Below are 15,106 nucleotides of genomic sequence, written 5' to 3'. Positions count from 1 at the left end.
AGACGTTTCTCGCCTCCTTCCCTGGGGACGGAACTTTGGAAAGGAGCTGCAGGCCCTGTTTGTTGGGAATATACCAGAAGCAGGCAAAGCCGGGAGTGTGGGGAGCCCCTCTGTGCTGGGGCCTGGTGCCCGGGCACAAGTCCCCACAGGGCACCTGGTGCGCTGTGTGCCTCCGCAAGGGGGTGGGGAGCCAGTGGCAGGCCCTGAAGGGGCCTGGGAGGATGTCCAGAGGCGGGGCTCATGGTCCTGATGAGACTGGAGGCTTTCTGTCTCGTCCCACCTGGGACTCTATCACTAGGAGACAGTGTGGCCGCAGCGTGGCCCTGACTTGCATTCTGTGTCCCTTTATGGGGTCGTCGGTCAGGTGAGGCTGCGAGAGGAGGCCGAGGGAAGGCTCAGGAGCACAGTCCGTTACGTTCCCAGGTGCTGGCGGCGGAGGCTGCGGGCTCACAGGGCCATGTGAGACACCAGGCGGTCAGGAGACAAGAGAGGAGCGAAGGAAGCATCAGGCCAGAGGAAAAGGCAGGCAGGGCTGGTGAACAGCCGAGGACGGGCCGGCCAGTTTGAGGCCCATGGGCCGGGGGCTACGGGATGTCCCCAGTAGTACGTGGCCCCGGGATGGTTGAGGCAGAGGAGGTCCCCCCCAGCCACGCATGGTCACTCTGCAGATCAAAGGCACGAGGGGGCCTCTGCTGCTCCAAGAACTGGTTCTCTAGAGGGGGCAGTCCCTCCCCAGCCAGAACAGGCTTTAAGATGTCAGAATATCCCACCGTACGTCCAGAATATGAGAAATGTTTGTGATACAGCTTCTCAGCAAAAGGCGTCCCACCGATGATTCTTTGCTTCTTTCTTACTCAGTTTATTTCTTTATTTTGAGAGTGAGAGCGAGCAGGGGAAGGGACAGAGAGAGGGAGACAGAGAATCCCAAGCAGGCTTTGAGTGGTCGGCGCACAGCCGGATGCAGGGCTCCAACTCACGAGCCGTGACATCGTGGCCTGAGCCAAAAGCAAGACACAGACGTTCAACCGACTGAGCCACCAGGCGCCCCTATGATTCTTTGCTTCTTGAGAGAAACATCCCATGATTTATCATTATCGAACTTAAAGCGATGGCAAGTGTCCCAGAAAAACTACTTTCACGTGTCAGTTTTAAAACCGTGTTATGTGCTGTTTGTCAGATTAGAAGCTACGTTATAATCAATTTGAATTGAGCTGTTTCAAAAGGGTGACTTTGGTTAACACGAGCAGCCAGTGTTCGTCCTACGTTTAACTATTTTGAAATCATTTCAGACCTGGAAAAGACATAGTACAAAGCATTCCCATGTAGATTTTACTTAGGTTCCCCACGTGTTAACATTTCACCACACCTGCATTATCATTTCTTCTCTACCCACACACGTGCACAGACACGCACACGCACACACAGGTGCGTATACACACCCACACACAGACACGATTATTTTTCTGAAATGTTTGAAAGTACCGACCGCTCTATATTTTAGCGTGTTTCCTAAACACAGGCGCTTTCTCTTACCTGACCACGGTGCAGTCGGAAAAGTGATGCATCGACATCCCTATGATTTTAACGGAGGACCTGATGCAGTTGGCCGGGTGTACTACCCGTGTTTTGTTCTAGTCCACGATCATGTGCTGAGCTTAAATTTTATTTTAACATTTTTCTTTATTTTTGAGAGATCCAGACAGAGCGGGGGAGGGGCAGAGAGCGAGGGAGACCCAGAATCCGAAGGAGGCTCCAGGCTCTGAGCTGTCAGCACAGAACCCGACATGGGGCTTGAACCTACGAACCGTGAGATCGTGACCTGAGCTGAAGTTGGACACTTAATGGACTGAGCCACCCGGGCGCCCCTCTCACACGCTGAGTTTATGCCCGTTTTTATTTCAAGTGAGGTTCGCTCTGATCCTGTGTTCACAGTATCAAGTGCCAGATTTGCCCATTGTCAAGTTAATGTGGTTGTCTTTTCTAATAAGTATTTGTGGGCAAACACTTTGAAACTGTAAATATCCTGTGTCTCGTGCTTTCTCTCATGGCATTCCTCTCTTGTGAATGGTTCAGGCCTGAAACGATTGTGCTGTGCTGCTTTCCAAGTGGGGCTTTCCTGTTGTCCGTGATACTTTTATGAGTTGGAAAAGCTTCTCCTTCCCCCCACCTATTTATTTGTGTCGGTGTGGATTCATGGGTTCTTTTGTTTTACTGGATATAATCCATGGTGGTTTTGTGGTTCAGATTCTCCCGTATTTGGCCAGCAGAGCGGCTCCAAGCTGCCTCCTCTGTCCTTAGCCCGCCCTCATCTTTGTGGAGCATCTGCTTGGTTTCTGGCTCACGAGATGCTCTCGGCTTCTCCTGTGTACTCAGTGCCCCAGCCCTGGAGCAAACCATTTCTCAGGAGACGTGCCTTGTGATTGGAAAATGAATTTGGAAATCAAGGTCTAGGCACTGGGTATGCTCACTGGGTTTCCCTTCTCTGGGGTCAACGTGAGCCTCCTCGGTGAGCAGACCTAGGACGTGTGTCTTATGGAAGTTTCTACAACGTGAATATGCTCCTCCGCACCCATACCCACATCTGCGTGTGCGTGCATGGGGCCATGAGCTCAAGTCCACGCTGACACCTCCAGATCCCCTGCAGCACCACACAGGGTTCATTCTACCACCCCCCCCCCTTTTCTAATTTATGAGTCTCTTCTCCAACAGTGAGAAACCCCTCTCACTGTCTGCAATGAACAGTAAAACCTTGGTTTGCAAGCATCATTCGTTCCAGAAACATGCTTGTAATCCAAAGCACTCGTATATCAAGGTGGATTTTAAGAACCATCGGCTCAGTGGTGATCATGTGACGTTCAGCGTCACGTACAACTCGTATCACAAGACGTCGCTCGTTTATCAAGTTAAAGTTTATTAGAAATGTTTGCTCGTCTTGCGGAACACTCACAGAACAGCAATCCAAGGTTTTATGGAATTAACTCATTTACTCCGTGCTAGAATAGAGCTAAAGTTGCATTGGAGTTGGTGACCCCATGAGCCCCAGTGAAAACAAATCCACTAACTGGAGCACAACATCCATTTACCTACAGTAAGTCACTCCAGTAACGTAACTTCTGTTCCCTGTGCCCCTTACCCCCTCCAAGTGGTAATTTTGCTCGTTGAAATACAGTTCAGGTCACTGTACAGACACTAACATGATTTTTTTTTTTTTAACATTTATTCTTTTTGAGAGAGAGAGCATGGTCAGGGGAGGTGTAGAGAGAGAGGGAGACACACAACCGGAAGCAGGCTCCAGGTCCTGAGCTGGCAGCACGGAGCCCGACGTGGGGCTCGAACCCATGGACTGTGAGATCGTGACCTGAGCCAAAGTTGGAGCTTAACCAACTGAGCCACCCAGGAGGCCCTAATTTTTAATACGTTTAAATGGAGGAGGGGATTCACAAATACAAAAGCACGTAGGGCCCACACAAACCACACCGTGGCCCGTGGTGATGCAGCTGGGGCTGCGAGGTTTTCCACTCCGCACACTGTGTGCTTTTGGCCCAGGCCAGGTGGGGGTCTGGACTGCGTGCACCTCGAAAAGCTGGAACGTGAGGGGTGTCTGTAGGAGCCACACAGGAAGCTGTGTCTTGGGGACCAGGAGAGCCAACGAGACGGGACCCCCTTGTGGCTCTTTCCTGTCCCCAGGAGTCCGAGGGATCTGGTCAGGAGCGCCCGTGGGAAATGAGGATTGGTGCCCAGGAAGCAGTGTGTTAGGGAGCGTTTTTAAATCCACATTACTGTCTGTGCAGCATACGGAGGATTTTGATGTGGTGGTAACGTCCCCCTCAGCAATTGTTCACATCAGCAGTTGGCACGCGGCCAGTGTAACTTGGCCCTTTTCTCCTGGGTGCTGGCCGCAGTGGCCCCGGGGTTTGCATCTCTCCGTCTCTGCTGACACGCTACACCCATAACAGGTGGACTTTAACAACATTCCACTGGATTCATTTGAGATTGTAAATAGAATTACCGATTTTTTTCCAAGTCACCTGTATTTTTGGTGTATTTTATGAATTTATGTATTTTATGTATTGGTGTGTATGTATTTTATGAAACGTGTGGTTCTAAACACCACGGACGCGACAGTGTGGGGTGCAGCCCGAAGAATAAGCAATTATTTGCTGCAGAGAACCCAAAATAACCCTGTCAGGTGGTGCCCAGGGGCTTCCGTCGGGGGTGGGGAACGAGCTGTTGTCAGTGTCACTGCACCGTGGCTCGATGTCACTGCTCTCCGTGTCCTTTGTTCAAGCACGGGCTCCTCGACTTCGGTGCCTGTATGACACGGTGAGCCTGCAGGGAGACGCGGAAGGGGGGCCATGTGCCTGGCCCCCAGCAGGCAGGACTCAGTGACAGGTGCTCAGGCCCTCCTCCCTCTGTCCCCCCCCCCCCAGGTGAGCCCAAAGGTCACAGCGGCCTTGTTTCTGTGACTTCATATGCAAGTGGCTGTTGTGACATGTGCCCTTACAGGAGGGGGACACCGTCTTGTTGAGAGACACAGACCCCAGCGTGCCACACACAGCTCCTCTCCTACCCCCATTACCCCCGAAGGAGAGCAAGGAGCAGACAGGGGAGCCCGAGCTGGGGCCGGGGCCTCGGGGCAGGTGATGGGCGCCTTCCTCTCTGGGTGCTGCGTCCCAAGAGGCGGCCGGGGGCACCCCCGGGATCGGTGAGCTTCGTTCTCAGTCCCAACTTAGCTTTGAAATTACAGGAAGAGCTTTCCACCTGTGAAGTGAGAGTTTCGTTAGATTAACCTAGAAAGAAAAAGTAAACCCCAGGTCAGGGGCCCATCTCTGCCACCCCCCACCCCCCACCCCCACCCCCACCAAGGCTGCTCTTGGAACTGTCCTCTTACCAGAAATGCAGCTGGGCTCCTTTAATGGTGCAAAAAAGCCCCTCCGTCAAGCACTGGCTTGGCTCATTCAGTCCGCTGACGACTCGAGGGCCCAGCGAGAGAGTCACAGGGCACAGCCTGGTCCACCTGCTGGGTCTGCCTCCCGCCCCCTCCCCGCTGCTGCACCTCAGAGGAGACACAGCTGCTCCTTGGGCTCCAGGCTCCGACCCCGCGGCCGCCGCTCTCTGGGGACCTCGGCTCCAGCTCCGAGCCCACTCCCCTGGGGGCGCCAGCCACGTGTCAGGATGTCTAGTTGGGGTTTTCTTGTAAAGGGGGCGGAGAGCTGGGCATCATCCCTTTCAGTGTTGGCTGGTTTCCCCCGGTTTACGGTTTGCAGTAGCCAACTAGGGGCAAGGGCAGCATTTAAGGAACGAAATGGAACAGGGGTGCCCGGGGTCTCGGTCAGTTGAGCGCCCACTCTGGATCTCAGCTCAGGTTGTGATCTCATGGTTTGTGAGTTCAAGCCCCGCATCGGGCTCTGTGCTGACAGCTCGGAGCCTCCTTGGGATTCTTTCTCTCCCTCTCTCTGTCCCTCCCCGCCTCGCCTCGCTCTTTCACTCAAAATAAATTAATTGGAAAAGAAATGGAATAAAAACAGCACAAAATAGATGAGGGCCCGGCACAGGATGAGCCCCAGGAAGCTTCTGTTGTGTTTGTACGAGTGTGAAGGTCTTGGATGTGGGACCATAACACTGGTTTCTTACGAGATCGTCCTCACGGAAGTTTGAAAACCGCGGGTTCTATTTTACCACGTCTCCAACTCTGTCTGCTGGATTGCTTGCCTCAGAATTACCTGGAGGACGGCTTGGTAGTTAACATGCAGGGTCCAGATGCCCACAGGGCACGTCTGAGGGCAGGGGTGGGGAACCTGCACTTTGGTCCCCTGGTCTGGTCTTGTGTCCATGTGTCCCACATGCTTGGAGCTGCTTGCCCTGCGGACCAGTTCTCTGTGCTCCTCTACATCAGGACCTGGTCCATGCAGGGGTGCAGGGAAGTGGGTTGTGTGGGGCTCAGTGCCCCCACTTCCCTGCCTGGCGACTCAAGCACTCAAGTTGGTGGTCCTGTCATTTTAACAAGGTTTCACGGAGCAGAGACCCAGAGAATCTCATGTAGCAACTGCTCAGATCATATGTTTTTTTTGATTTTTTTTTTTTTTGAGACAGAGAAAGACAGTGTGAGCAGGGGAGGGGCAGAGAGAGGGAGACACAGCAGCTGAAGCAGGCTCCAGGCTCCGAGCTGTCGGCACAGAGCCCGACGTGGGGCTCGAACCCACAAACTGCGAGATCATGACCTGAGCCCAAGTCAGATGCTCAACCGACTGAGCCCCCCAGGCGCCCCATGGAATGTGTTCAGAACTCTAAACTGCATTGTCCTCCCTCAGCACGTGCGATGTCTGTGTCTTTGAACCCGTGTGAAGATGCGGATGCGATGGCATGTCTCCCTGTGTCATCTGCAAACTCTGCCGTTGGAGCCCTTGGAACCGCCGCCTCCATCTGGTCCCCTCCCCTGCTGGCTTGTGCTGCCTGCAGGGGGCACTGGTAAGTCTCGGTCAACCGAACATCACAGAACATCATGTCGAGGGGCGATGGGGGGCTGGTCCTCCGGAGAAGGGGCAGAGGGCCTTCCCACACTCAGCCCCCTCCCACACTGGGGGAGCCCGGACAGCCCTGTGTTTCCTTTCCTGCTCCTGTCTTGTCAGGGGGACATCGTGTGGCTCCTGGCTGTTCCCCGACACCCCTGCCTTTCCCTGGGATGACATTTCCTGACCTGTGTCACCAGCCGCACAAGGAGAGACCCCAGCCTTATTTAAGACCCCCCCCCCAGCTGTTCCTGGAGTTTCTGGGGAGACTCTCATGAGAACCCACAGAAGCCATCTCATGTCTCCCCAATTGCCCGTGAAGCTTGTCTGGGCTCTGATGCAGGCAGGACCCCACCTGTGTGGGGGGAGGCCCACCCAGCTGCCTGCCCTCATGAGATGGGTGTAGACTTCACTGAGTTGGGGCCACCCGGCCCCAAGTAGGAAGGAGGACAGGGCCCCTGTTCTGGTCGGTGTGTGTGCTCCTGGGTCACATAGAAGCCCCTAGAACCTCCACCCTCCCTGCAGCACCTCTCAGGGTGTGGATCCCTGAGCCCCAGTCTCCCAGAAGCCCCCGTCCCCTCCTGGCAGCCCCCATAATCCCAGCCTGTGGGCTCTCCCCCGCTCCGTCCAGGTCCCCTGGGCGAAGAGATGCCCCTACTGCACAGCCCGCAGATAAGACGGCTCTGAATCCAGGCATGGACCCAGCGGGCGCGAGCCGGGACCTTGTGGTCCGGGTGTTTCCCTCGTGTCTGTGCCGGCCCTGGGAGGAGCCGCCGCACACAGTGAGGGCCTTGCCCCTCCGGGCACCCAGCTCAGAGCAGCAGAGTGCTGACCGTCAGATGTTGGCACCACTGGCTGTGACCGGTGAGCCAGAAAGCCTTTCTCCCGGGAAATGAGCCGTGACAGGTGGCCCTGCTGGGTGTCCCTGCGGAGCTCAGCATGTGGACCCAAGTGCCCTTCTGGCCTGCTGGGCTCTCCTGCCCTTGGGACCTTGTGGAAGGCGTGGGACGCAGTGAGAAGCGGACCTTCCAGCATGTTCCCTGAATTCCCATCCACCCTCCACAAAGCCCTGCTCCCCACCGGGACCAGAGAGACCTCTTCAATGGCACAGTTCTGGCTACGTCCCTCCGGGGCCTGAAGCCTTCAGATTAAGGCCCAAATCCTTCCCATAACCCTGAACTGTTGATGGGGTTTTGGGGTGATGGGGGTTCGCAGCTGATGGTCAAGAAAGAATTCTCGAGACATCGTTGGTGCAAAAGAAGGTGATTTTATTGAAGCACGGGGACATACCTGTGGGCGGGAAGAGCTGCGCTGGGGTCGTGAGGAGTGACTCCTTCTCTACTGTAGAGGTGGGGAGGTAAAGGCAAAACGGAGGTTTCTAGAAGGACTTGATACGCTAAAGAGGACCCAGAGGGCGCCAGGGGCCTCGCTGCTGTCAAAGTTGTTTCCCTCTACTAAGGCCTTACCACCAGGAGGGGCGGGGCTCCTGGACAAATGCTCTGCTCCGTATTTGCCTCGAGCATTTGTCCGCGGGCTGCAGGTCACGAGGATGTTCGGTTTCAGCCGCCGTTTCCTTCTGGCCTGTGTTCCCCCATCCCTGTGGAGGGGAGGGTGATGTGGGGGCTCCGGGAAACTGAGTCTACAGGTTTGTAGGGATGAAGCCGTTGATAAGACCGCCTTTGCCTTGTAATTTACTAACAAGATATGTGTAACCTGATGGAGACTCATGTCCTGTATGACCGTGATCTCTCTCAACCATTTGTTTTTCCCTTTTGTTCTTGGGCAGCCTGGAGTGCCTGAGGAAGGAATGTCACCCATATCCCACCTGGGGTCCGGGGATGCTAGCTTGTGCTGGGCCTCGGCCTGCCTTGTGGTCCCTCATCACTGTCACAGCGTCAGTTAGTGTGTGAGGTAATGGCGGGGTCTTGGTCCACGTGCAGGCACGGGGCTGGGACCACGGGGCTCCTCGGTGGGTCCCTCCCCGGTCCTTGACCGTAGCTGGACCTTCTCACCTGCCCCTGGGCTGCAGGCTCCCAGGAAGGACCAGCAGGTTCTGCAAGGGCCGTTTCTGAGCAAGTGTCGGGGTGACCGTGCCACGGCCGCCCTCTGTCCGGGCAATTGCTAGTTCCACCCAGACTCGGGGAGGCCGGGACCTGCCTCTCGATGTGCTGTCCACGAACTCACAAACCTGAGTTCTCCCGAGTTGTGGCGGGACGCGGAACAGCCAGATAACGGGGTCCACCTGCCCTGACGTCCCATTTATGTTTCTGGGCTCGACACCAAAGCACAAAGTTGCGATTTTAGCAGCCTCGTGCAGCGGCCCTGGGGTGACTCCTAGCGGGAAGTACTCAGCGTCTTCATGAGATTCAGGGGGAGAGGTGGGGCATCCACTGCTCCCCTGGGGGCAGCGGGTGCATCTCCTGATTCAGGAAGGAGACCCTCCCCGCCCCTCTGAGCACGGAGCAGCAGCGTCACGTTAAGTGGCTTATTTTCGCTGCGTTTCTCCTTGAGTGAGGGGGCCCCAGAGCGGTCATGACTCCTACGCGAGCGGGCGCCTGCAGACCAAGGCTGGAGGGAGCCTTGGAGCAGGTGTGGCTGTGCCGAGGGAAGACCACAGAGGATGGGTTGGCATCGGACGCAGAGGCTGGCGGGCGGTGGAGGCCGTGAAGGCGCAAGGCCAGGAGACGTTGGCACAGTTCTTCCTGGCGGATGGGCAGCGGGTACCTGTGCCGGCGGGGGTCCGTGTTGAGGTAGAGGTGGGAAGGGCCCGCAGCCGGGCTCCGATGGACACGATTGAGCCCTGGGGTGCCCATTACGTGGGAGACCCTGTCACTCTGTCACACACAGGCGAGCTGCGTGCTGTGAGCAGAGCCTGACCCATTGAGATTCCCCCAAGGTGACCGTCGGGATCACAGGTTTGTTAAAACACTGTGCAGGGGGGTGCAGGGAACAGCAGGAGCGCGGCCCTGCCCTCCCGGAACTTCGACTTACCTTGGGGAGACAGATCATAAAATGCTAAATGTACCCGTAAGCACACTATTTCAATAGTCACGTCATGCTGTCGCGAGAGTGACCGGGTGGTGGGGGGGGTGGGGCACAGGGGTGTTGGGAAGTACTTTCCGGAAAGGCTTCTTGGGGGCCGAGTCCTCCGAGGTGAGACTTGCAGAATTCAAGGGGCGGAAGGACCTTCTGGCCGGAGGAGAGAACAGACACGGAGGCCCCGAGTCAGGAGGGAGGCAGGGAGGCCTGTGGGCTGGGAGGGGAGGCCAGGGGCTCGCCATCCAGCTGGATTTTGTGAGGAGTCTGGATTTTACTCTAAGGGGAAAGGGAGGGGTCAGACCTGTGGGGCTCATGGGGGTGTCCAGTGCTCAGAGGAGGCCACGGGGGGACTGGGTGCCCGTTCTCAGGAAGGTGCTCTGGGTCACGTTGGCCTTCCCTGTGGTCCCGTCTCTCCAGGTGGGCAGCCGTTAGAGCTCTCCGCTGAGTGCCCTCTGCCTTGATGCTCCCATTCACGTCAGGATATTAAAGCACAGGAGGCGTTCGGTAAGTTCTGCGTTCCTCAAGAGGACAGAGTGGCAGTAAGAGGCTGTGATGGGCGCCACGCAGGAGGGAGGCCATCGCGAAGCTGTCCCGGAAGGGTGCCAGCTGCTTTGGGAGAAGAGCCCTGGGGCCTGCAGCGCGGACACTGGGTCTGGGGCCCCCTTCATGTCACCCCTGTAGGGCGGTGTGAAAGCCATCACGGTCCCCCTTCAATTCCGGATGCCTCTTCTGGGCTTCCCCATTGGGCACGGGGCCCTAGCCTGGCAGACTGGGGTTACCTGTGGGCTTTGGTGGCAGTCACGGTGGCGTTCTGCTGCCGCTGTCTCTTCGCCTGACCTCGAGGGACCCGGCTCCGCCTGCCTCTGGGTCACGTTGCTCATCTGGCCCCTTGGCACCCGAGTCGGTACGAGAGTCAGGGGTGTTGAACGAACATGCCGAAAGGCGGGCAGTTTACTCCCTTCTGGAGATCGCGATGGACACGGTCTCCTCCTCCACCAGGTCACAGACCCTGGTTCACCCACGTCCACCCTTCGCCATGTGACTAGGATGCTGGAACGCGGCGAGCGGCGTCAGATCCCGTGCGCGGGGGCTGAGAGGCCCTGGGGCGGAGCATGGGCGGGAAATCTGTTGAGAGGATCAAGCTCGGGGCAAGGGCACAGGCCCAAGAAAGACGCCCATTTGAAGCCCAGAGAGCTTCTCTGACACAGACGAGGGGGGAGTGTGGTCAGACGTGGCCACGTGGGTGAGGGGGCTTCTCTGACGCCGACCTCATACGCGGCTGCTCACCCTGCAGCCCTTGCTGCGTTTCCAGGGATAAAACCCTGGATTGTAGCTTACCGCTTGAGTGACGGTGGTGACCTCTTTATTCCTCCTCCAGGGCCCCAGGGCTTGCTTTTAGGGGCCACATGATGTGGTCAGAACGCTTTCCCTGTCCCCCTTCATCAGCACTTCCTGCTCCAGGCCACCGACGCGCCTCCTGGAATGGTCGGTGGCATTGATGGCACAATTTTCTTGCCTCCCACAACATTAAGTCCGAGTTTTTCTTTATTTTTTTCTTTTTAAATGTTTATTTATTCTTGAGAGGGAGACAGAGTGTGAGCCGGGGAGGGGCGGAGAGAGGGAGGGAGACACAGAATCAGAAGCAGGCTCCAGGTTCCGAGCCGTCAGCACAGAGCCCGATGCGGGGCTCAAATTCGTTGATTGCAAGATCTTGACCCGAGCCGAAGTCAGTCGCTCAGTGGACTGAGTCACCCAGGCGGCCCCGTGTTTTTCTAAAGGAATATTTCCTGTCTCCACTGAGGCTATGATGATTTGCGGCACTGAAAAGAAACTGGTAACTAAACATTCTGCTTTCAGTTTTCTTCTAGAAGTCTCTCCAGGTGAGCCACATAAGTATAGGAGGAGGTGGGGCGGGGAGGGGTCCAAAGTGCTCTTCTGTGTTCTGAGGTGCAGTAGCGAGTTGAAATAGACCCATTAGATCTTGGGGAAGAGGTCAATATTCCGAGGACATCTACTGAAAGCCATCTCGGGAGCACTCAGAGGGAAGGGCTGATTAAGTTCATTTAAACAAATGCCATCTGTTATTGAGCCTGTGTGTGCCCACCAGGTCCTGCGGGAGCCACCCAGGACTAAATGGCCCTGCCTACCGGGCACATATAGATTTCCCAGGGAGCCTGTCCCTCCATGTTGGAGTGGCTCCGCGCTGGGCTCTGGGCGGTCACCGGGCAGGGGCGCTCACTAGGGGAGCCCTTTGATCCTCTCTCCTAGGAAAAGTTTTACAGCGTTTTGTTCTGAGTTAAGCTTAGGCCAGGAAATTAACACTGACGCGGTACAATTTATCAGCCACAGATCTTACTCAGAGTTTGCAAATTAGCCCACAGATGTCCTTTTTCTGGTCCAGGATCCTGCATTTAACTCTCATGCCCCCTTAGTTTTCTCCAGTCTGCATCTCGAGGAAGTTTTAGCTCCTAGGTTTGGGGGATTCCCTTTCTCAACAGCTTTACAAATGCAGGTCCCCCTTTGGGGACCTCTGCTCCGGAATATAATACCGATACTGATAATAATACTGTTTCTAGTAATTCCTAGTAATGGCGAACGTCTCTTAGGTGCTTCGTGTACCAGACGCCGTTCATCATGTTACATTTCGCATCATGTGAACCTCACAACAGGCCTGTGAGTTGGGTTCCGTTACTGTCCGAATCTTTCAGCAGAGGAAGCGGGCACAGAGAACTTAGGCGACAGAGCAGCTAAGCAGTGGAGCCAGGATTCAAACCCACGCAGGCGGGCTCCAGAAGCCACATGGGTCTGGAACCTCTGTGGTCGTACTTCCTCCAGGGGCCGATGGTGGTTCTGTGATTGCAGACTGCGGGGCGCTGCGACATGGCGGACGAGATCCGGGACACAGGTGGTCAGAGCAGGGCTGTTACAGAGTTCTGTCCACAGAGGAGGAAGTCCTGTCCCCGGCTAGAGAAACTTCCCGGAGCAGGTGGCAAGTCAGCTCATCCAATACTCACAACCCCAGGTGATGTCTGCCGGGAAGTGGGGACCTCCCAGGAGAGAGCTTCCTTGTTCCCCACAGGCTGAGTGCAGACGAGGCTGTGAGGCCAGAAGGGCAGGCCTGAGCAGGGCATGTGAGGGGCCTCGAGTGCCGAGCCAAGGATCGCGGTCTGCTCCCTGCGGGGAGGGGGAGATCTGAGGCAGGGGATTTCGCAAAGATGTAAGTCGGCAGAGTGGTGGATAGATCTGGGCGGCGGGTCCCAGATTACATGCCCAAATGTGAGCTGGAGGTCACGGTCAGAGCAGTCCAGGGAAGGAAAAGCACCTGCAGAGAGGAGGGGGGTGGGTCGTCTTTGTTACACAGAAAGCCTGACCGGGAAATACGATAGCTTCTCATGGGCAGGTCTTTGTCGACACGTGGTGTCCTAGTTTGGGCCCCTCAGAAGGGGACCAGAGATGAGGGCTCTGAGGCGCAAAGCCGACCTGAGGAGCAGGAGGCCAGGGTTTAGTGAGGAGATGGGGGAGCAAAGCAGCCTCCTTTGTGAGCGTCCGGAGCTAATCCCTGGCGAAACTCAGATGATAATGTAAAACAGGCTCCTTAGAAAAGACCCCCGACGGGGGAGGGGTCTGAAGTACTTGTACAGGGACTCCTGTCTGTGACCGTTGAGGGCAGCTCCAGGGGGGTGTTAATTCCAACCCCTGCCCGGCCCTTGAAGCAGAGAGAGACGTGCCCCCCAGGGGTCAGGGCCCCAGAGCAATGGGTGGGGCCACGGGGCGTCCCCTAACAGGGCTTGGCGGATCCAGGAGAGTGAGCGAAGCAAGACAGATCTTTCAAAATGGCATAAAGTGACATGTTTTCATCAAAGCCACAGAAGTTTCACCTGTCAGCTTTCGATGGTGGAGGACACGTACACAACGCTGACACCAGAAGTGTCACGAGGGTGGGAGGGCCTCGGGGAGGACCTGGGATTTAGTCCAGGGCGAAGGACCGGCGCGTTCCAAGAGGCACAGTGGCGTCCCTGCGGAAGGGTCTGTTTGGTGGGAGCAGTGCTGTGCGCGTGGAAAGGGATGGCGTCATGCCTGGAACAGAGGTGTCGGGAGGAGGGAGGCAGATGCTCCGATGACGTCCTCAGGAGTCCCGCAGGGTCCTCTGTCCACAGGGAGCTCCGGGCTGAAGAGTGAAACGACGTGTTCCTGAGCGGTGGGCACACGAGGTAGAGAGGGTAAGTGTGAGGGCCCAGAGTCAGGACCGTCCCCTCCGGCCATGGGGATCAGGGCAGACTGCCCGGGAGCACTTGTGTTAGATCCCGAGAAGCAGGTGGGGTTGGGACAGGTGAAGAAAAGAGACTCGGAGCCAGATACAGGGACAGATTTTCTCCCCTGTGCTTGAAGAAGTGTAGACTTTAATTGATAGCCATGGAAGCCTGTTGAACTGGGACCGGCAGTGTCAGAGGACAGGTCGGCCAGGGGACTGCGGGGGGCAGGAGCTGGAAACCGTGAAATTGAGAACAGGAGGTATGATCCGGGGAGATGAACCAGCCGGATCGTGCGTGACGCCAGGCGAGCGGCTCACGTCCAAGCTCGTGCCCTTTTGTGGCTTTACCGTTGAGGCAAATTCGGTGGGGCTGGCCAACCTCGAACATGTCTCACGGGTTAATTAGTTTAGGTTTTCCTGCTCTTCCAAGATTTCGCTCTCGCAGCCGTAGCTGCCTCGCTGCCAGCAGGAAGCCGTAGGCAGATCCAAGACGGCCGGTGGGTGAAGTGCAGTGAAATGCATCCGTCCAAAAATTCTACAAGTCTGTTACCAAGTGACAGTGTTTACCGCCGTGCAACAAAAGTTTGTTTCAAATGACCTTGAAGGAAGTTGGACCGCCTCCCGTGTCAGCCACGAACAGATGGAAATGTGTGCGCAGACGGCAAGAGAAGAATTTATTTTGAAAGCTCTTGAAAAATCATGTCTCCTACCAGTGTCAGAACACGTATCAGTGTAAGAAGACACTCTTCTGGCGTAAACAATGAGAATCTTATTTTACTCCCGACAAACAATATTTGTTAGGAAACCATATGAATGTGTGCTCTGTTTTCTCCATAAAATGGTGGAGAATTTTTGTTTTAATTTTAAACGTAGCAGTCGAAGAACAAGAAACCGGAGGTTTGCAATTTGAGGTAGCCCTAACTACTCCCATCGTGATTAGAAATGGAAAGAAATGGAGTCTCCTGACGGGGAGAGCCCACAACATCACCGTCGCGAGATCTCTGTGGCCGAATGCATTTTCCCCCAAAGGCACGGGGATATCTCTGCTTCTACGCGTGCTCCCAGAGCATCACCACCGCCCCCCCCCCAACCCAGAGGTGGAGTCTGTTTTCCCTCCGCTTGAAATTGGGCTGGGGGTCAGGGCTGGGTGGCATTTGCACCTGCCTCAATTTTAGACTATGGCAAGAGAGGGGCTCCAAGGTCATGGAAGGTGGGATGACTCCTATCCGGCTCACTCTGTCTCTCAAGACCCTTGCCTTTGGGGCTCAGCCACATGGGGAGGCCACGTGTCGCTGCTGTAGTGTTA

This window comes from Acinonyx jubatus, chromosome E4, assembly GCF_027475565.1.
Source record: "Acinonyx jubatus isolate Ajub_Pintada_27869175 chromosome E4, VMU_Ajub_asm_v1.0, whole genome shotgun sequence".
NCBI classification, from domain to species: domain Eukaryota; kingdom Metazoa; phylum Chordata; class Mammalia; order Carnivora; family Felidae; genus Acinonyx; species Acinonyx jubatus.
Note: the sequence above shows the minus strand (reverse complement) of the source record.